This window comes from Monodelphis domestica, chromosome 1 (assembly GCF_027887165.1).
Source record: "Monodelphis domestica isolate mMonDom1 chromosome 1, mMonDom1.pri, whole genome shotgun sequence".
In the NCBI taxonomy this organism is placed as follows: Eukaryota; Metazoa; Chordata; class Mammalia; order Didelphimorphia; family Didelphidae; genus Monodelphis; species Monodelphis domestica.
In genome coordinates, this window is record NC_077227.1 from 334025950 (window position 1) to 334048926 (window position 22977).

The following is a 22977-nucleotide window of genomic DNA, read 5'->3' on the forward strand; positions in this document are numbered from 1 at the left end:
ATTGCCTTGTGATCTGAAAAGGCTGCAGTTAATATTTCTGCTTTTCTGCATTTAAGTGCCATGTTTCTATGACCTAGTGTATGATCTATTTTTGTGAATGTGCCATGTGGTGCTGAAAAGAAGGTGTATTCTTTTTTGTCCCTATTTATTTTTCTCCATATGTCTATTAATTCTAATTTTTCTAAGATTTCATTCACCTCTTTTACCTCTTTCTTATTTATTTTTTGATTTGATTTATCTAAATTTGATAGTGGTTGGTTCAAGTCTCCCACTAATATGGTTTTACTGTCTAATTCCTCCTTCAATTCTCCTAGTTTCTCTATTAAAAATTTGGATGCTATACCATTTGGTGCATACATGTTGATTAGTGATATTTCCTCATTGTCTATACTTCCTTTTAGCAGAATATATTTACCTTCCCTGTCCCTTTTGATCAGGTCTATTTGTACTTTGGCTTTGTCAGATATCATGATTGCAACTCCTGCCTTCTTTCTATCGGTTGAGGCCCAAAAGGTCTTACTCCAACCTTTAATTCTAACCTTGTGAGTGTCAACCCGTCTCATATGTGTTTCTTGAAGACAACATATGGTAGGGTTTTGTGTTCTAATCCAGTCTGCTATTTGTCTGCGTTTTATGGGTGAGTTCATCCCATTCACGTTCAAAGTTATGATTGTTATTTGTGGATTCGCTGGCATTTTGATGTCTTCCCCTAGTTCTGACCTTTCTTCTTTAGCTTTCTCCTTTTGAACCAGTGATTTACTTTAGGTCGGTCCCCCTAGTCCCCTCCCTTGAGATGCTTCCCTTTCTAGCCCGTCCCTTTTTATGCTCCCTTCCCCTCCCCCCTCTCCTTCCCTCCCTTTTTGTGCTCCCTCCCCCCTCCCCCTCCTTAATTTTCCTTTCTTTCTTGCCCTAATGGATAAGATAGAAATCAGGATCCCACTGGATCTAGATGTTCTTCCCTCTCAGATTTGATTTCACTGAGAGTAAGGTTTAAGTACTTCCACTTCACGCTCTCTTCCTCTCCTTCTCATATGAGAGTTCTTCCCCTCCCCTTCCCATGTGTATCTTTATATGGGAAAGTTTATTCTATTGATTCCCCCCCTATTTCTTGAAGTTAATCTTAGTATTATCACGGTTCCCCCCTCCCTTTTCCTTTTTTTGCCCCAACTTTCCCCAAATCTTCTTGATTCCCCAATCTTTCCCTATGCATGTTTCTTCTAACTACTCTTATGATGATACAATTTATGAGAGTTACACAAAACATTTTCCCCACATATTAATATATATAATTAGATGTAAATGTAGTCCTTATAGAAGAGAGTTTGACTTAAAGAGAAAGATAAGATTTATCTCCTTTTCCCTTTCTTTCATATTTACCTTTTCATGTTTCTCTTGCTTTCTGTGCTTGGATATCGAACTTTCCACAGAGCTCTGGTCTTTTCTTAGCAAATGCTTGGAAATCTTCTATTTTGTTGAATGCCCATACTTTCCCCTGGAAGTATATAGTCAGTTTTGCTGGGTAGTTGATTCTTGGTTGGAGACCCAGCTCTCTTGCCTTTCTAAATATCGTGTTCCATGCTTTGCGGTCTCTTAGTGTGTTAGCCGCTAAGTTATGTGTGATCCTTATGGGAGCCCCCTTATATCTGAAGCTCTTCTTCTTGGCTTCTTGTAGGATTTTCTCCTTTACTTGGAAACTCTTGAATTTGGCAATTACATTCCTAGGCGTTGTCTTTTGGGGATTTAGTATAGAAGGTGTTCTATGAATCCTTTCTATTTCTATTTTGCCCCCTTGCTCCAGAACGTGGGGGCAATTTTCTTTTATAATCTCCTCTAGAATAAAATCCAATTTGTTGTTTACCTCTGGTTTTTCTGGGAGACCGATGATACGGAGATTTTCTCGTCTTCCTCTGTTCTCCAGGTCCGTGACCTTCTCAGTGAGATATTTTCTGTTTTCTTCCAATTCATTAATTGTTTGGGTTTGCTTTATTGATTCTTGCTGTTTTATCATCTCACTTTCTTCGAGGTCCTTAATTCTGGTCATTAGGGACTGGATTTGCTTTTCAGCCTTGTCTGCCCTTGTATTGGCTGCTTCGAGTTCTTTTTCCAATTGAGCAGTCTTATCTGTCAGACAGCTGATCTCTTTCTCCCATTTTTCTTTCCAGAAGGTTTCCATCTTTTGGATAAGTTCCAGTTTGAGATCTTCCAGAGCTTGTTGATAGTTTCCATTTTGGGAGGCGTGTTCTGAATTTTTTTGGATTTCCTCTTCATTCTCCTCTTTCCCTTGGGTACTTCCACCATAAAAGTTTTCAATAGTCACTTTTTTCCCTTTCTTCCTGGAGGCTTGATTTTGGGCCATGTGAGCCATCCCTTTGGTGGTTTTATTTCCCTTTCCTTTTTGGTCTGGGGTCTGGGTTATAAGAGTGGTTTTTCTGTGAATTTAGGTTGCTTCAGACTAGTTCTTCCCAGCCTCCGAGCCCAGGTATTCAGCTCCGCCCAGATAATCCGTGCGCCTTGTTCAGCGCAGCCCGCCCCAAGTCCAGGTCCGCTGGATTCTCCAGTGAAAGCGCCCTGAGACGTTTTTTCCTGGCAGTCCCCAGATCCCAAGGACCCTGGAGTGCCCCCCCAGACAGAGACGCTCCCCACTCACTCGCTGTCCCGGTGAGCGCTCAGGTAGCTCACTCTGGTTTAGTGGGGGAGGTGGGGTGGGGGAAGGGCGGCTCAGTTCACTTTTCTGTGCAAGCTTTTCCTTCTTATTTTAGTGTGGAAATGTTCAAGCCCCACGTACCTTTGCCTCTGTGGGGTACTGGGGAGTCCTTCTGTTCCTCCAAAGGTGATTTTATGCTCCTTTGATGTAGTCTATTTCGTTCGGTGCTGGGGAGAGGAAACGTGCCGCGTCTAGATTGCAGCCATGATTACCCGGAAGTCGTCTATCTACTTCTTTAGGGTGGTGTTTGCTAAATCTTGACTATAGATCTATGCTACAGACTTCTTTCCTTCTAGCTGCTAGTGATATTCTTTCTTTGACTTCTTAAGTTCTCAGTTTTGGCTATAACATTTCTAGGTTTTCATTTTGTGGTTTCTCTTAGGCATTGACCGGTAGACCAGAGCTTAGTGGAAACCCCTGAACTACAAACATTGGAATAAGGAGAAATTGAAAAAAAGATAAATACTGCTGAGTGGTTAGAAGAGACTTATAAGGAAAAAGTGTTTTAATTCTAATGAAGATTGATAAAAGTGTTCTGTAAAAACTGTCAGCTGTACTTTCAGGGGTCATAGAGGACATCAAATAAGATGGAAGACCTGGAGGTATCTCTTAGGTTTTGATAACCTCAAAGGAAAAATGAAAATGAGAGGGAAATGGATACAGTAGTGAAGAAAAGGAGTGGAGGAATCAGGGAGGGAGCTTTTCTTACATAATAGCAAGAATGCAAATAAAAGTATATACAAATAAGGAAGAGAGAAAAAAAGTGGCACACAATGCTTGAACATCACTTTGCACTAATGCACAGTGAAATGAGAGCCAGAAAAATGGGGATACATTACAATTTTGAAACACTTGAGAACTGATAAATGCAATGTTCAATCCTAGCTTCAGAGGACCTATGCTATAAATGATCACCCCTTCCTCACAGAAAGATGGAACACTAGATATACATATATTGAGACACAAAATTTTAGACATGGCCAGTGTGGGAATACATTTTTGCTTGACTCTGTATTTGTGGCAGGAGTTTTTTTCTTTTTTCCTGGGGGAAGGGAAGAGGTAGAAAGTACAGAAAGCTAATGCTTGTCAAATGAAAAATAGAATTTAAATTAAAAAAGATAATTTTGAAGCATTTAAAAAGCAGTCTATAGCTCAGGAGAGAGTCTGGTGCTGAATTATAGATTTGTAATAAAAGAGTTTGAGGAGCATAGAAGTTTGGATCAAAGATTTGTTAGAAATAAAAGTATTTTTGTTTTATCAGTGAGGACTCATTTGAGATTAGATAGTTCATGTAGACCCTAGACCAGTAATAAGCAAGTAAAATAGATCCTGTCCTTAAACAGCTACTATCTTAAGAGGGTGGATAGCGCATATAGGAGAATGGTAGCTAGGGGATAGTATTTTGGTGAGGGAAGTCAGAGAAGGGTGATACAAATAAAACAAATGATTGAATTGCCTTTGTCATTAATGACAGTTTTGACAATGGTTTCTTTTCTTAGAGCCAGAGTTGGAAAAGAGGAAGGCAAGAAAGTATATTCAAGATGGTATGGCATGGACAGCAAGAAGCTGACTTGGTAGAAGTCATGACAGTCTTGAGACTGGGCAAGATTACATGAAATAGGTGAAATAAAATTCAAAGGGTAAGAAGTTACAAAGTGTGGTATAAGCAGAGAAAGGTCTAGAAGTGACAGGAAGTGGGCAGATTCTCTGCTTGGAAGTGTGTGTGTTTCTGATGCATATAGATTGGAAGTGGAGGCAGGGCAGGAGATGAGAAGACTGTGCCAGAAGCTAGAAAGGATAAGAGGTACTACGTAGGGAAATTTATGTTTTTATGAGACCCACAAACTAGAAAGAGAAAGGGAGTTTGTAGATTTTTACTTTGTTTCAGTATAAGTCTAGGATAGAGGAAAATGAAGAAAGGAGGTGGAATTTTGGTAGCTATAAGACAGTGAAAGAAGCAGGTGATTAGGTATTTAAGGGACCTGTGGGTCTGGATTAAGATAGTCAGGAAGGTAATCTGTGAACAGATGACACTAATGCCAAGAAGCATGTGACAGGGTAGATTTGTCTGAGAGTACCTAAGGATAGGTATGGACACAATGACAGGCAGCAGGGAGTAACCATAGATTGTCACTAGCATAGGGAAGAGTGGAATATATATGAATGTTTTTGGTAATGGAACTATTATTGACACTGGGAAATATCCTGAAATCTTTGGGTCTTGTTTATTGATTTTCTAACTGATATTCCCTTTTTCAAAGTAAAATCTTCTGATGTACTGTGACCATTGTCCTTGCAAACAGGATATTGTATAAATCTCTCAAATGTAACCTGAATTCTTTATGGTCTAATGCAATGATGGCAAACCATTTAGAGGGATGGGTAATGTAGGAAATGTCCTCAGGCATGCATGGAGAGGGGGAGGGGTGCAGTCTGGCCCCCTTGGTGAACTCTGTGTTGGAGTGACAGTGTGTGTGCCCACAGAGAGGGCTCTGAGTGCCCCCCTCTGGCATGCATGCCATAGGTTTGCTACCATGGCTCTTGTGGAATTGTTATGCTTGTATCTTGTCACAAAATGAGTAATTCAAATATTTCCTTGTTTATTATGATTTTCCAAACAACAAATGCCCTTTGGGAGTCATTGATTATTGGTTTTGAATGGTTACTAGAGGTTTTAAAGGGAAAGGGTCTTGGACTGGCATTATAAGACCTGGGTTTGAATTCTGGATCTGCCACTGGTTGTGAACCAGAAGAGGCCATTCAACTGGACCTCAATTCTTATCTGAAAAGTGAGGGAATTGATCTAGGTGACCTCTGAAATCTCATGTCTAAATCTAGGATTGCATGAAAGTATCTAAAATGATGAATAGGTTTTGGGGTCTTATTAGGCATAGTCATTTGTGTGACAATATACTATTTTTTTCTTCAATAAAAATTGATATTTAATTTTTTTCTAATTACAAGTAAAACATTTTAAAATATTCTTTCTTAAAATAATGAACTCCATATTCTTTCTCTTCCTCCTCTACCTACTCCTTGAGAAGGCAAGCAATTTAATACAGATTATCCATGTGCAGTCATGCAAAACATTTCCATATTAAGCATGTTTTCAAAAGAAACGAGAACAAAAAAATTCAAGAAAATAAAGTTGAAAAAAGTATGCTTTGATCTGCAAGATTTTTCTTTTTCTAAAAAGTTTTATTGAGTTATTAGAAACAAGACTAAATATAATTGTGTATACATATATATTTACTTGGAGTTGGCGCAGTTGTAAATTTCAGGGTTAATGAAAAGTAATTTGTATAGCCAGATATTGCTTGAAATGTGAGAGTGAATGAGATGGCTAGAGATGGCAAGTTGTAAAAACAGAACCTGGGAGATGTCTTTCCAAAGTTAGGAGGAGGATAAAGATTCACCAAAATAGAAGAGTTGAGAGACATGGAGATTCAGGCTGTTTCTTGGATGTTAGGAGAGGGGAATATATCTATGACTGGGGGACGGTCAGTCATGTTAAGATGACTATAGTCGCTGGACACAGCTATACTGTGTTATACAGCCAGTGTACATTTTGATTTTCATCCCATTCTTTCTTATTTTTTTCCCATTTGAATAAGTTTATTTAGTCAATTTAGAATATTATTCCTTGGATATAATAATCACATTATTTCCCTCCTTCCTCTCCACCCACTCTTCCTGCAGCCAACACGCAATTTCATTGGGTATTACATATGTTCTTGATCAGAACCCATTTCCATGTTGTTGTTTACACTAGGATGTTCATTGAGAGTCTACATCCCCAACAATATGCCTTTAACCCATGTATTCAAGCAGTTGTTTTTCTTTGGTGTTTTTACTCCCACACGGTTTCCTCTGGATGTGGATAGTGGTTTTTCTCGTAGGTTCCTCAGAGTTGTTCAGGGTCATTGCATTGCCACTAATGGAGAAGTCCGTAACATTCTATTGTACCACAGTGTATCAGTCTCTGTGTACAATGTTTTCCTGGTTCTGCTCTCACTCTGCATCAATTCCTGGAGGTTGTTCCAGTTCCCATGGAATTCCTCCACTTTATTATTCCTTTGAGCAAAATAGTAATCCATCACCAATATATACTACAATTTATTCAGCCATTCCCCAATTGAAGGGCATCCCCTCATTTTCCAATTTTTGGCCACCACAAAGAGCGCAGCTATGAATATTTTTGTACATGTCTTTTTCCTTATTATCTCTTTGGGGTACAAACTCAGCAGTGCTATGGCTGGATTAAAGGGCAGTCTTTTAGTTCCCTGTGGGCATAGTTCCAAATTTCTCTCCAGAATGGTTGGATCAATTCACAACTCCACCAGCAATGCATTAATGTCCAGACTTTGCCACATCCCTCCAACATTCATTACTTACCTTTGCTGTCATGTTAGCCAATCTGCTAGGTGTGAGGTGATACCTCAGAGTTGTTTTGATTTGCATTTCTCTGATTATAAGAGATTTAGAGCACTTTTTCATGTGCTTATTAATAGTTTTGATTTCTTTAACTGAAAATTGCCTATTCATGTCCCTTGCCCATTTTTCTATTGGAGAATGGCTTGATTTTTTGTACAACTGGTTTAGCTCTATAAATTTGAGTGATTAGACCTTTGTCAGAGGTTTTTGTAATGAAGATTGTTTCACAATTTGCTGCTTCCATTCTAATTTTGGATGCATTCTTTTTGTTTGTACAAAACCTTTTTAATTTGATGTAATCAAAATTGTTGATTTTACATTTTGTGATTTTTTTCTAGCTCTTGCTTGGTTTTAAAATTTTTCCTTTCCCAAATATCTGAAAAGTATACTATTCTGTGTTTGCCTGATTTGCTTATAGTTTCCTTCTTTATATTCAGGTCATTCACCCATTCTGAAGTTATCTTGGTGTAGGGTGTGAGATGTTGATCCAAACCTAATCTCTCACATACTGTCTTCCAATTTTCCCAGCACTTTTTATCCAAAAGTGGTTTTGGTCCCCAAAACTGGGGTCTTTGGGGTTATCATAAACTGTCTTGCTGAAGTCATTTACCCCAAGTCTATTCTACTGATCCTCTTTTCTGTCTTTTAGCCAGTACCAAATTGTTTTGGTAACTACTGCTTTATAGTATAGTTTGAGATATGGGACTGCAAGTCCTCCTTCCTTCGCATTTTTTTCCCTGATTTCCCTGGATATCCTTGATCTTTTGTTCTTCCAAATGAACTTTATGTTTTTTTTTTCTAATTCCGTAAAGAAGTTTTTTGGTAGTTCAATGGGTATGGCACTAAATAAGTAAATTAATTTGGGTAGGATTGTCATTTTTATTATGTTAGCTCGTCCTACCCATGAGCAATTAATGTTTTTCCAATTGTTTAGATCTAGTTTTAATTGTGTGGAGAGTGTTTTGTAGTTGTGTTCATATAGTTCCTGGGTTTGTCTCGGTAGATCGATTCCTAAGTATTTTATATTGTCTATGGTGATTTTAAATGGAGTATCTCTTTCTAATTCTTGCTGCTGAGATGTATTGGAGATATATAGAAATGCTGATTACTTATACGGGTTTATTTTGTATCCTGCAACTATAATAAAGTTGTTGATTATTTTGACTAGCTTTTTGGTTGATTCTCTAGGATTCTTCAAGTATACCATCATATCATCCGCAAAGAGTGATAGCTTGGTTTCCTCATTGCCAATTTTAATACCTTCAATTTCTTTTCCTTCTCTAATTGCTACTGCTAGTGTTTCTAGTACAATGTTAAATAATAGGGGTGATAATGGGCATCTTTGTTTCACTCCTGATCTTATAGGGAAGGCTTCAAGTTTATCCCCATTGCAGATGATGTTTGCTGATGGTTTCAGATATATATTGTTTATTATTTTTGGGAAATATACTTTCTAGTGTTTTCAATAGGAATGGGTGTTGTATTTTATCAAAGGCTTTTTCTGCATCTATTGAGATAATCATGTGGGTTTTGTTGGTTTGCTTGTTAATATGGTCAATTATTCGGATAGTTTTCCTAATGTTGAACCATCCTTGCATTCCTGGTATGAATCCTACCTGCTCATAGTGAATAACCCTTGTGATCACTTGCTGGAGTCTTTTTGCTACTATCCTATTTAAGATTTTCCCATCTATATTCATTAGGGAGATTGGTCTATAGTTTTCTTTCTCTGTTTTTTGATATGCCTGGCTTTGGGATCAGTACCATATTTGTGTTGTAAAATGAATTTGGTAGAACTCCTTCTTTGCTTATTCTGTCAAATAGTTTGTATAATATTGGGATTAGTTGTTCTTTGAATGTTTGATAGAATTTATTTTTGAGTCCATCTGGACCTGGGGATTTTTTCTTAGGGAGTTCTTTGATGGCTTGTTCAATTTCTTTTTCTGATATGGGGTTGTTTAGGTCATTTATTTCTTCCCCTGCTAGTCTAGGCAATTTATATTTTTGAAAGTATTCATCCATTTCACCTAGATTGCCGTATTTGTTGCCATATAATTAGTCATGGTAGTTTTAATGATTGCCTTAATTTCTCTTCATTAGAGGTGAGGTCTCCCTTTTCATCTTGGATACTGTCAATTTGTTTTTTTTTCTTTCCTTTTTAAAATTAGACTGACTAGTACTTTGTCTATTTTATTTGTTTTTTCAAAGTACCAGCTTCTAGTCTTATTTATTAAATCAATAGTTCTTTGACTTTCAATTTTATTGATTTCTCCTTTGATTTTTAGGATCTCTAATTTAGTCATCATTTGAGGATTTTTAATTTGTTCTAGTTTTTTAATTTGCATGCCCAATTCATGGACCTCTGCCCTTCTTAATTTGTTAATATATGAAGTTAAGGATATAAATTTGTCCCTGAGTACTGCTTTGGCTGCATCCCATAGGTTTTGAAAGAATGTCTCATCATTATCATTTTCTTCAATGAAGTTATTGTATCTATAATTTGTTCTTTAACCGGTTTTGGAGAATCGTATTGTTAAATTTCCAATTGATTTTTGATTTACCTCTCAATGTACCCTTACTAATTATTATTTTCATTGCATTGTGATCTGAGAAGGTTGCATTTATTATTTCTACCCTTTTGCCCTTGTTTGCAATGTTTTTATGCCCTAATACAAGGTCAATTTTTGTGACTCTAATTTTTCTAAGCTTTCATTCACTTCTCTTACCTCTTTCTTATTTATTTTTTGGTGTGATTTATCTAGTTTAGATAGAGGAAGGTTCAGGTCTCCCACTAGTATAGTTTTTCTGTCTGTTTTATCCTTGAGCTCAACTAGTTTCTCCTTTAGAAATCTGGATGCTATGCCATTTGGTACATATATATTGAGTACAGATATTTCCTCATTGTCTATACTGCCTTTTATCAGGATGTAATTACCTTCCCTATCTCTTTTAACTAGTTTTATTTTTACTTTGGCTTTGTCAGATATCATGATTGCGTCTCTTGCTTTCTTTTTATCAGTTTATGCCCAATTGATTTGGCTCCATCCTCTTACTTTCACCCTATGCGTATCTATCTTCCTCATGTGTGTTTCTTGTAAACAGCATATGGTAGGGTTTTGGATTCTAATCCACTCTGCTATTCGCTTGTATTTTATGTGGGAGTTCATTCCATTCACATTCGGAGTTATGATTTCTAGCTGTGTATGTCCCAGCATTTTGATTTCTTCTCCTGGTCCTGCCTTTTCTTCTTTCACTATTTCCTTCTACACCAATGTTTGTTTATTTATTAGGCGCCGTAGTTCCCACCCTTATTTTACTTCCCTTTCTATCCCCTTCACTTCCCCCTCCCCCATTTATTTTCCCTGTAGTCTTTCTAAAATTGCCCCTCCATCTTTTCCCTCCCTTGTACTGCTTCCCTCCCACCCGTCTGTTTGTTACTCTTCTACTCCTCTATATTGTGCAAATCTATTCTCTGCCCCAATGGATTGGATTTTCCTTCCCTCTTTAGGTCAATTTCAAAGCACATAAAAGTTGAGTATTTCCTATCTCCATCCTCTACCATCCCAGTGTATTGATGTTCTCCCCCCTCCCGCCATGAGCTTCTTTGTGACATTTGTTTCTTTCCCATTTTTAGTATTCACCTCTTTTTTTAGCTTTAGTTGCATGTATATGTATTTATGCATGCATATATCTATATACCTATTTATGTCTTCTCCTTTCATCCTATACAATTTGTCATTGTTCCCTCTAAATGTAATTCTTCTAGCTGCCCAGGTGATAGCAACAATTTTTAAGAGTTACCAATGACCTCTTTTCTTATAGGGATACATATCATTTTAACTTATTGAGTCTCTTAAAATTTTTTTTTGTTGTTTTGTTTTTTTCCCTCTTTTTTAATTACCTTTTGATGATTCTCTTGAGTTCTGTGCTTGGGCACCAAATTTTCTGTTCAGGTCTGGTCTTTTCTTTACAAATGCTTGGAATTCTTCTATTTTGTTGAATGACCATACTTTCCCCTTTAAGAATATAGTCAGTTTTGCTGGGTAGTTGATTCTTGAGTGTAGATCTAGTTCCCTTGCTTTCCGGAATATCATATTCCATGCCTTTCAGTCCTTCAGTGTGGATACAGTCAGATCCTGCATTATCCTCACTGTGGTTCCATGGTTTCTGAATGACTTCTTCTTGGCAGCTTGTAGTATGTTTTCTTTGGTCTGATAGCTCTTGAATTTGGCTATAACATTCCTGGGTGTTGTCAGTTGGGGATTAAGTACAGGAGGTGATCTGTGATTCTTTCAATCTCCACTTTTCCCTCTTGTTCTAGGACATCAGGGCAGTTTTCCTGAATAATTTCCTGTAGTATTATGTCCAGGATTTTTCTTTTGTCATGGTCTTCTGGTAGACCAATGATTCTTAAATTGTCTCTTTTCGAACTACTTTCTAAAAGTCTGTTTTGTGAATGAGATGCTTCATATTTTCCTCAATTTTTTAATTCTTTTCATTTTGTTTTATAGTGTCCTGCTGCCTTGTGAGGTCACTTAGTTCCAGTTGTTGTATTCTGGTTCTTAAAGCCTGAATTTCTTCTCTGGCTTTTTGGTCATCCTTTTCATTCTGGTCTGATTTTCTTTGAAGGTCATCTTTCATCCTCTTTACCTCATCTTTCATCTCCTTTGCCTCATTTTCCAGCTGGCTGATTTTGACTTTCAAGACACTATTTTCTCGCTTTTATTCTTCAAGTGCCTCTGTTTCCAGATGACTCATCTTAATTTTGAAGTTCTTTCCCCAATTGTGTTCAGCCTCTCTTAATTGTGTTTTGAGTTCTTCCACAGCCTGTATCCAATTCACTGGGATTTCTGATTTATCGTTTGCTGATCTCTCCCCCTCTGTTCCGTTTGCTGAATAGAAGCTGTCTATTTTAATGTCTTTCTTCTTTTTCTGTTGTTTGCTCATATTCACCCCTTCTTTACTCTCCGTATTTGTCTGTGCTCTTGATCTTTTCCATTTTTTTTTTGGTTTTGGGAGCTTCTGTCAGTCTCCCCTCTTGGTGCTTTAACAGAAGATCTCTTGGTGTAGTCTCTGGGGGAGGGTTGTTGGGGCTTTGAACTTCCCTGTCATCTGGATGCTTTTGATTGGATTAAAGTTCAGCAGTCAATGAGGATGGGTGGGGAGCCTGGGTTTCCCTCAGTTTTGGAGACTTTTGATGGGATTCAGTTCAGCTCAGTTAGGCTGGGTGTGTTTTGAGTTCAAAACCTCCTGGAAGGCTGGAGCAAATATGGAGCAAATATCCACAGCTCTGGCTTGGCTGCCAGGTCTTTGCTCCCTCTCTAGCTCCTTCACCACCCTCTGTGTTGGAAGCTCTGAACTTGGCACAGCCCTGCCCGCAAGGTACACCCTCCAGACCAGCACCTTTGCCCTCCCAGAAGTTCCCGCTGCCGCTGGAGTCTCAGCCTTCTAGGTGGGAGGAGGAATGGGTCCTGGTACCTTAAACCCAAGTGTTGTTGGATTCTGGCTTTTTGGGGTGTGTACCTTTTGAATTAAGTCCAGCAGGAGGGTTCCTTGGCTCTGTCTTGTTGTTCAGTCTGATTTTCAGTCCCCCAGGAGCGTTCAGTTTGTGATCAGTAAGGAAGGGTATTCAGAGGTCTGTACTTCTGCTCCTTCTAGGCTGCCATCTTGACTCCTCCTCCTCACATGAATTTTCTGAGAAAATGATGAACTATTTTTGAAAACTATAGATTTATTCTGAAAATAGAACAAAAAGTATGTTTATAAAAGGTATGCTTCATATGGAAAATCTCATAAATTTTGTCCCCTGGTAAAAGAGTAAAGAAAAAAGGGAACATCATTTGATCATCTTTGTTCAAATGTGTCTGCTTTTATCTAATGCAGTATTAGTAAGCAAAATGTTTCCTCATATGACTTTTCATTGGCAGTTCACCTTTATTTCATTACTTCAATAGATTTTATTTCAATAGATTCATTAATGTGGTATAGATGTCGACCATGCCTTAATTTTTTTAATGAAGAACTTTCCAATTAAGAAGACATTATTTTCTTAACCTCCTATTTCTTTCATCCCTCAATAATTGAGCAACATCAATAAAGAAAAAAATCTTTCTGACATATGCATAATCAAGTAATGCTAATTCTCTTTGCCTTAAGTGTCTTAAAATGTATTTATCATTCTGCATTTTATTTTATTTTTTTTTACTGAGATGCTTATTCTGTCTTTATTAATGATCAGTAGTCCTTTTATTTAGTTGTACATATGTGGCTTGTTTGTGTATTGCAGATTTACAAAAATAGATCCAAGTATTGTGTTAGTGCTAGAGTATTTGGTATTCACATGGAAAGCTCTTCTCTAAAACATGCCACTGACACAATACTATGAATGGACCAATATAAAACATGCTATTTTTTTAGGGGGATCATTTAAGTCTGTTATGGACTGTCCATCCTTGAATCCATTGAGATCTGTACTAAGAACTAAAAATCACCTTCAAGTTAAAAGGGAGTTAAACCAAAACATCTTATTACTTACTTGACGTCAGTGAATGATACCAAGCTATATGGTTTTACCAAAAAGCATGTTAACACATCTTTCAGTATGTATAATGCTCCAGTGAGATAGCAACATGACTATTGGTTGACCTCAATAAGTGTACAATTATTTTTAGTTTATCATGGCATTCTTATTTGTTTTTGAGGAAGTTCAGATAGAGACAGTCTGGAACAAGTTGGTATCCTGCTATTTTTCTTTTCTATTTGCTGTTTTACAGACTACTTCACAGATATACAAAATAACTTCTAATTACAGTTGAATAAAAGTATTAGGAGGTAGGCTCATCTTCTATAGGGTCTCTGAAAGCATCCTTGGTAGAACTCTTATAGCACATGGAGATGGCCTCAGATCATTTGTTTCTCATCCTGTCCCTGCATTATTTTAATCTCCTTTGCTATAGGCTTTTATGTTGTGAAAAGTTTTATTTCATGGAGTTTGGAGATTATGAACATTTGGGGTAGCTAACACTAAAAATACTGTTCTTAAATGATTGTTAAGTCTAGTGTAATACCTAGACAATTGTGGGCAACAGATTTGTTCATAATGATTTATTTCTAATATGTTTTATTAGTTGAGTTTTCCAATATATTTGAAGTCTGTAATAGTGGAATGGACTAGTATCTAGGCATGTGTATTATTGCTATTATTATTGTTGTTCCATAACATATTAGTGTAAAAAAAACTAGTTATCAATATTCTACTCATAAATTGTGTCCACTTGTCTTCACTGCAGAAGTGCTAGAGAGGACTTTGGTCCAGATCTTCCTCTGGATTGGTTGTTGTCATTTTTTCCTAATTTAAATCTTTATTCTTTCTCCTTTTTGGGCTTTTCTAGGCTTGAAAACCTTCTTTGACAATCATTTCTCTGATGAAAACTCCATTTCAAATAGGTCAGTGTATAATAATGCCTTCCAACTCTAGCCCAGGGCAGATAGCACCACAGCTTCTGAAGACCTCCAGTGAACCTCACATTCTTTCCTTTCCCAGAACTCTAATTTGTTGAAGACACGATATAGGCTATAGTAATGTACTTCTTGCCATTTCCATAGGCCACCTTGTTCCAGGTATAGATTTGGATAGCCAGGGGGTACCCACCTAGGCTCAAATGACACACACCACCAGGCCTGCTGATGAAGCACAAGGAATAGAGAGCAAACTCAAACTCCGGACTATTGCCAGTGAAAGCCAATCCCACTTCTTTGAAGTAGCCATTCCACTTGAATTGCATTCCTAGCAGATCAGGATACGAGTCCCACGGCCCGTCATAGTTGTGGCTATAATAGTCAATCAGACCCTCCTTCTCCTGTAGAAACAGATCCAGTTATGGAATCCTGACACTTTTGCCTTTTTTACTTCACCGGAGAAAACATGTTCAAAGCCATTGGAGTCACCCTCATCATGGCCCTGGGAATACAACTCAAACCACATCTTCTTCAGGTCACTGACAAATTCTTGCTCTGAGCTGTATCTTTTTTGATGGAGGAAGCCATAGAGTTCCTTCATGACAGCTGTCTTCATTATCTCTCGAAGAAAAGTGTCCTGTTCCTGAAGTTCCTGAGAATTGAAGTGTTCTCCCTGACCTGTTACCTGGTGGTAGTTATTGAGTAGACTGATGAATGCAGCGTAGGTTGGTTTGGAGAAGAGTTCTTCATTAAATAGCTGTAGAGCGGCTCAGGGCATCCATCCTCTTGGTCATTTGTTTCAGAGGGGGAGACACAGTTCTGGCTATTGAGAATAATATCTTCCTTTCTGATTTTGTTGGTGTCTGCCTTGTAGATCTTTTCTGAGATCTCATTCTGCATTTTAAATGTGTAACCTCACAGAAAATATGTGGTGTGTTTCTTCCTCATTAGTTCTCTGGAATTGTGGTTTGTCTATAGTCTTTGAAAGTTTTCTTTTTAATGTTGCTATCATTGTATAAATTGTTCTCCTGGTTATACTCACTTCATTTTGCATCAGTTCAACCTTTTTTTTTAGTCCTTTTTTTCTTGGCACAATAATATTTCATTTCATTTATATACCATAATTTGTTTAGCTATTCCTTCTAGGTGGGTATTCATTCCCTTAGTTTCTAGTTATTTTGCTACTGCAAAATGTGGAACTATAAATATTTTTGTTCATATGGATATTTTACTCCTTTCTTTGGTCTCTGTGTTACAGGCTTTGTCTGGGTCAAAGGACCATGATTTATTGACTTTTGGAGCCTAGTTTCAAAATACTTTCTAGAATGGCCAAATTCACAGCTCCATGAACATTATGTTCATGTTTTTGTTTTCCAGAAGTTCCTTCAGCAGCTGTAATTTTTCTCTTTTGTCATTGCCAGTATGATCAGTGCAAGGTGATTTAATTTTTATTTCTCTAATTAGTAGTTCTGAGTTATATCCATTTGATGTATGATTAATTTACCTCCATTTATAGTCACTTTGGAGCCCAAGCAATGGTGACACTGGCTCAGCTCTTGTTTGTGGGTTGGTTGGTGACTCTGCATAGGTCACTTAACTTTTTAGTGCCTCAGGCAGTTTTTTTTTTAACCTTTACCTTCTGTCTTAGAACCAATGCAGAAGAGTGATAAGGGCTAGGCAGTAGGGGTTAAGTGACTTGTCCAGGGTCACACAGCTAGGAAGTATCTGAGGCCAGATTTGAACCTAGGACCTCTCATCTCTAGGCCTGGCTCTCAACCCACTGACCCACCTAGCTTCCCCCTAGGCAGTTATTTAAAACTAGAAGTAGGGAATAAATACTTCTTATGTACTTATTATTCTTATGCCAGGCACTATGCTAAGCATTTTATAAGCATTCTTTTATTTGATCCTCATCACATCCCTACTGGGTAGGTGATATTAATATCTCTAATTTACAGTTGAGAAAACTGAGGCAAACAGAGGTTAAATGACTTGCCCAGAGTCACAGCTAGTAAGAGTCTTGAGACTGAATTTGAGTTCAGATCTTCCTGATGCCAGGCCCAATGTTATGGCACTATTATGGAAGCAGATAGCTAGGTTAAGATTTTTAAAAACCACAGTCAATGGAGGCATCTCCTTTACTGTTCATCTTAAAAAGAGCTTAATAAAATTTCTTCTTAAAATTTAAAAAAAAAAGGGGGGGGGCAGCTGGGTAGCTCAGTGGATTGAGAGCCAGTCCTAGAGACGGGAGGTCCTAGGTTCAAATTTGGCCTCAGACACTTTCCAGCTGTGTGACCCTGAGCAAGTCACTTGACCCCCATTGCCTAGCCCTTACCACTCTTCTGCCTTGGAGCCAATATACAGTATTGACTCCAAGACGGAAGGTAAGGGTTTAAAAAAAAAAATATATATATATATATATATATATATATATATATATATGACAGGCCCACCAGGTGCTTGATGTTCATTGATAAAGGGAATTTCTAAATAGATAAAATGTAGGCCATACCCCCCCCCCAAAAAAAAAGAGTTGAACTTAATGTGCTACAAACTATTTATGACCCTTATGTGCCTTTCTGTGATATTTAAGTCACTTTGGGAGGTTGTATCTTTGTTTGAAGGTATATAGTATGATTTGCTGACAGGCTGTTTTTTTAAAAAATGGATTTGTTGCAGGCACTTGAAAGTGCTTCACAGTCTTCCTAATAAAATCTACCTCGCCCTTTTTCTTTTATTCAATTTTGGACCTAGCTCTTTATCTATCTTAATTGCCTAACTAAGATACCCTTGCTGATGGAAAACCCCAAAGTGTCTCCATCAGACTTATCCTTTAAATTCTAATCTAAATGTTCATAATTATAATATCTCCCAGATAATTACACCTTGGAAAATGAGAATGGGGCCTAGTACATGCAAAGTTATGTAATTTTGAATAACTTCTGATGTGTAAGCATTCCAGATGCAATTTGTGTACTCTATAACTATATAAAAAGTATTTTCGATAAAAACAAAAAAATTCTAACTTCAATATCACCTACAAATTATTTTTTTAATTTTTATTGTAAATTTAGACATCCGCCATTATGATCATTTTAGTAAATAAGCAAAAGGGATGAAATATGAAATAATTTGTATTCCATACAGTTTGGTTTTTAAAATTCAGCAAGACAGTATTAAAAATGTCTTACTTCTCTGTCACCTTCTGAACTGTTCTATGCATTAAAAACAGTTTCATTGATGTTCTTTTTTCTTCTTTTTTCATTACCCATCTGTTCTATCTCCTTGTCCCCTCAGAAAACCCTTCCTATTCAAACAAAACATATTCACATGTTAGCCACACATGAAAATGTATGTCTTATCCATCACATCTTAATTAAAAGATGGGAAACATGCTTCGTCATCACTCATCTGGAGTCCTCAGATGGTGATTGCATTGATTTGAATTATGTCTTTTGAATTTTTTTCCCTTTACATTTTTTTCATTCATCATATCAGTTATTCTTAGTTCTGTTTACCTGGCCAGTTCATGCAAATCTTCCAGATTTTGGAATATAATGTTTCTTATGATACAATATTACCCATAATTATTTAGTTATTTTTTAATTAATGGGCATTAACTTCCTTTTTTACTGCAACAAAAAGTGCTCCCATAAATTCTTTTGTTTGTATGAGTTCTTTTCCTTTTCTTTGACCTACTGAAGAATATCATAGTAACTTTTGGGATTTAGGTCCAAATTGTTTTCCAGTTTGGTTGGACCAATTCACAACTCCACCAACAGTGTATTAATAGTGCCCATTCTCTCATAGCTCCATATGGCAGTTGTCATTTTCTTTTTATAAATTTTTATCCTATATTTCCCTCATTTTTTTTCATGTGATTGTAAATAGCTTGTAAATTACTTCTTTCAAAAACTGTTCATAATATTTGACTATAGGGGAATGGCTCTTTTAGGAATAATTTCTCTATTGCTTTATGGTTTATGTAGCATTTTGCTTATAAAAATCCTTTTTGGTAGTGTTAAATATTTTATCCCTGTTTTATAGCCAAGGAAACAATTTCAGAGAAGTGAGATTATTTGCCCAAGGACACACAGCTGAAGAGTAGGAAATTTGAAATTTGAACCCCAGGCTCCTGGATTCAAGTCCAGTACTCTTTTTTACTACATTTCCCACTTCTTCACTCAGTGTGATTTGATAGTTATTTTAAAATATCTCTGATGTTTAAGTATCAAGAAATATTATAATCTAGACTTCAACTTTAGTTGAGAATCAAATTGTCAGATGTCAATTATGAACTTTCCAGGACTTTTTTCACCCTAATCATCAGGCTCTTTTCTTCCCCTTCATTAACTCCTTTCCCCTTCCCCATTTCTTATTAGGGATAGGGACTGTACTTGTCATTTTGGAATGAGCATTGCACCCCCAAATTATAGAAATGTTTCAGGCAAACTGTAAGCAGGGAAATTTCTTTGCTCCCTTCTATCTTTGTGACTCCCAACCCAAAACATCTGATAACTCCTATAAGACCCTGAGAGAATTATCCTTCTTGGATTGTCCTTTATATTTGAGATAGACAGAGAGATGCACCTCCATGATACCATTATGTTGTATCTCAGACATCCATCTGTCCTCTAAACTATGAGGGTCACCCCCATGACTTCAGGCAACCCTCCCCACCTCCTCATTGCATACCACTCTGGAGTAGTGTCTTTGCTGTTGTAAAAGGTGTAAAGGACCCCAGACCTGATGTCGACTGAAGGACAGCTTTCCATCTATGCTGTCCCCCTAGGAGACAGTTTTCCACTTATGCTGTCCTCTTGGTCAGATTCAACATTACCTTATAAATTAAAAATTTATCTTTTCTATTTTTAAGCTAAGTTTCTGAGTCTTGCATCCTTGCAAAAGGTACCCTTCCCTAACCTGGGAATTCACCTCAAGTCCCACCACAGTAATTTCATATTGCCCTCTATAACTTAATAGTTTTAGAGATTTGTCTAACATACTGAAAGATTGTGCCTTGCCCAATGTCACATTGCCCATAGATGTCAGAGGTCTACCTGGTCATTTCTCTAGACACTAAGCCATTACTACTTTTCTTGTAATAATAACTGTAATCATAGCCACACTATCACTGTTTCTGGAAAGAACACTGACAATCAACTGCCTTTTTGTTCTACTTATCATCATATTCTGCTCCTATTATTTGAATGTAAGCTTCTTGAAGGCAGGGGCAGTCCTGCTTTTTTTATATCTATATATATTTGTATTCCAAGTGTTTAGTTAATACTGTTGCTGGTACATGGTAAGTGTTTTTAATAAATGCTTTTACATTTATCAAAACCTTCCTTTCTAAACCTTAGCTATAAATTTCTCCAAGGTAATTAGTTGTCTCGAATTTAAAATGAAAACTTAAATCTCTGCAGCATTTTCTGCTTTAGAAGTCAAAAGAGCTTGAAAATTCTTTTAGTTTCCTTAAATTATTAGGCAGAAATAATTCTTATGGTCTTTTAACAGTCATGATCCTAATATTGTGTTTGTCTCCTTGTGCACTGTTGGGATTGTGTGTGAGTTTGCCATTTTTTTTGCTTTTAGGAGAGAGGGAAAGAAATCTTGACACTTGTTTGTGAAGTTAATGGTATTTGAATGTGACATTGATAAAATGGATGAATTAGAAGTTTGTTGGAGCCATTCACTATTGACTTATTGTTCAGAAAATCTCATTGGGAAGCTTCAGATACCTTTAGCTTTCTATTAGGAGGGGTTGACTGCTACAAGTCTTTGTCTGGAAAATTGCAACAAAGCTACAGTATTTAAATGCTAATGTAGGTTAAGCATGCTGGTTTGTACTAGAACTTGACTGAGTCCCTGGTACATCAGGAGTTAGGGTTATCTTCAGCTTTTTAAAAGGGTCTATTTGGCAGAAATGGGCTGATTTTAATTTTATCTATACTAATCAATTAAAATTAGAATTTTGGGTCTATTGCTTTGTCACATCAAAACAAAAGAGACTATCAATAGATTGTACTTGCTGTCTTTTTGTCACCATTAGAATTAGAGAATTATTAAGACCAACTGTTTTATTTTTTAATTTGATATAATAGCACTGTGACTTTTTTTAATAGGTTGTTTGTAGATTGGTGATTAATTTTAACTAGGAAAGCAAAATGTAAACATCAGGCAGTGTTGTCTTTGAAACTTAAATGGTATGCTTTAGAAATTAAATACTTAGTACATTTTAAGGCCCAGTTTTTTCTTGATTTTTTAAGTACTCTTTTTAAATACATAAAATATGATCATATATGTTAAGTGCTTTAAAACTTGCCATATTAAATTTGGTGCCATAAAAAGTCATTTAAATACAGTTGGTCTGTTAACTACTTTTTAAGGTATACCAGGAAATATTAGCTTCTCAGAGGCCTTTAAAAAAAAACAAAACAGCCCTTCTAGAAGTGTCCTTTTTATTGGTGGGAAAAGTGCAACTTTTTAAAGACCTCTTCATTGATTCCTACTGATATAAAATTTAAAATTCAATCAAACATGTTGCCACATTAGAAAAAATGTTCTTTCTTTTTATATTACCTTTTAGGTTACCTAGGGTGAAACAAATTTACAAATTTTGGAACTCTGGAAGCGCTCAATCAGCATTTCGAGGTAAACATAGATATCAAAAGTATATTTACATGTAATTTTAACATCTGAAATTATAACTGTTAATAACATCAATTATAAAGGTATGGCATGAGCAGTGAATAAGGGAGAATTAAAAAGTAAATGTGTAGGGATTGGTATCCACACTTTATGTTCTTTTTATTTTAACATATCTTTTTACCTTTCACTGACTGACCTTATCTATGCTTTTTTTTAAAGTGGTTATACTTTTTTACCTAAACTTAGATACCTTTAAAAGAACTCATTCCTGAAAGTTGTAACAATTGTTTTTACACATTATATGAAGTAAAATGTAAACTCCAATCTTTAAAACTGAGACTCTTTCCCTATAACTTGCCACCCACCAATTTTTTTGGAATTTTATATTGAATGTTCTCATTTTTTCAAGTTTCTGTTAATTAGCTTTTTATTATAACTAGCCTTTTAAAGAACCCTGAAATGGAGTTAAAAACAATAGATTGTTTTGTTTGGTTTTTGATGCATAGAATGTTCTTTTATTAATTCTTTTTTCTCCTCTTTCTGATTTGTTTGTTTTTCATATTCATGGAAGTCTCAAACACCACTATTTCTTTATTTTTAGAGCAGAAGCTTGGGCATGGTGTGACTTTTCCTTAGAAACTACTATCAGTGTCAAAATGCAGTTCATCCGACAGCAACACAGAGTTCTCAGAAATTAAAACGGTAAATCTAAAATTCACAAAAATAAACCACTGTATGAAGTAGGTAGTGTAAGTTTTGCCCCTCATTTTGTAGACACATTGTGATATAGTGGGGAAAAACACTGACTCTTGAATCAAAGGATATGATTTCAGTTCAGATATGAGATCACTGTTTTTCTACCTTTTAAGACTGTGCAAGTAATAATGTCCTTCAGTTTCTTAATATGACATGATGGAGCAGGCCTAGCTGACCTCTAGGGTCCCTTCCAGCTTGAGTTCCATGATCTATGGCCAAGGTGAGCAAACAGATGAAGACATGAGAGATTGTGATTTGTCCACAATCTCCCATGGCTTATAAAATGAAGAAAGAGAATGAAGCCAGAAGAGTGTGGAGCTAATATTTTTAGCTAAATAATTTTCACTTAAGCCTCAGAATTTAACTTCAGGTATACTACATATTACCATTGTTGTGTTCTCATATTAAATTTTTTAATAAGAAGTTAAAATTTTGTTGGGGAAACAGCAAAATAACATGATAACATCTGCTGTCTCTGCCAAAACAATGCCATTTACATTCAGTTCAACTTTACACTTTAATGATTATGTATACTATTAATTTGTTTTATATTTTTAAAGATTCATGAAATTAAAAATTAATATTTTTAAGCATATTCTAATTTGTATTTTTGAGAATTCATGCAGTTAGGTTCAGTTTCACCATTCATCTCTGTCAAATTAAAGCTATAGTTTGGGAATAAATTCTCTCTTAACCCACAAGAATGCTAAAACTCTATCCCTTTCTCTAAATATACATATATAAAGTATGTGTTGTCATTTGAGATGTGCATGTCACATGGAGAGAGCATAGGTTGTCCAAATTCAGCTGATGTGTGGGCATGGATAGATATCTCCCCTTCCAAAGTGAGACTTTGATTCCTACCTGGAAGGAAGCAAGAAAAGAGACCATGGAATTGGCCATTCAATTCTCCTCTTAAACAGGGTACTGGACTGGATTTTTATTTCTTTGTACCTGAGGCCTCACTCAATCTC

At 36.4% G+C, this 22977-nt stretch overlaps 1 protein-coding gene and 1 pseudogene across 7 annotated transcripts in view; one reads left to right on the top strand and one right to left on the bottom strand.

Moving 5' to 3' along the window:
- Window positions 1–22977, top strand: part of DICER1 (dicer 1, ribonuclease III) — a 126602-nt gene that overhangs the window by 21025 nt on the left and 82600 nt on the right. For 5 of the 7 annotated variants that reach the window (XM_056811317.1, XM_016425522.2, XM_016425521.2 and 2 more), the window contains exons 2-3: window positions 21186–21250; window positions 21849–21949. The gene's annotated coding sequence lies outside the window, so the exon portion shown is untranslated. Of the gene's footprint in view, window positions 1–15743; window positions 16033–17722; window positions 19902–21185; window positions 21251–21848; window positions 21950–22977 lie in introns of those variants that run through there. The other 2 variants (XM_056811318.1, XM_056811319.1) reach the window with 2 other exon arrangements.
- Window positions 14686–15612, bottom strand: LOC130456363 (uridylate-specific endoribonuclease-like; annotated as a pseudogene).